Below are 298 nucleotides of genomic sequence, written 5' to 3' on the forward strand. Positions count from 1 at the left end.
GCGCAGCGCCGCTCCAGGCCGCCGCCGCCGAGGGCTGGGCTTGCGGGGCTGGCATGGAGTTCGCAAGGTGCGGGTCTCCATTCTGCAGGCAGCTGAGCCGGGTTGGGAGGTGGGGAATCGGAGCTAGACACCCCACCTCAGGGCAGAAACCGGGGAGGAGAGGCAGCGGAGCTCAGAGCCGCCACCCCAAGAGCCCTGGGTCCTGCGTGCGGGGGTGGAAGAGAGGCCAAATAGGTGCCCCCACTCCAATGACTGCCCCTCTCGGGGTGCCCCTCCGCCCTCCCCCGGGCCCTGGCCC

The sequence above is a fragment of the Echinops telfairi genome, unplaced genomic scaffold (genome assembly GCF_000313985.2).
Source record: "Echinops telfairi isolate 266 unplaced genomic scaffold, ASM31398v2 ScPeMD7_7458;HRSCAF=8496, whole genome shotgun sequence".
Classification (NCBI taxonomy): domain Eukaryota; kingdom Metazoa; phylum Chordata; class Mammalia; order Afrosoricida; family Tenrecidae; genus Echinops; species Echinops telfairi.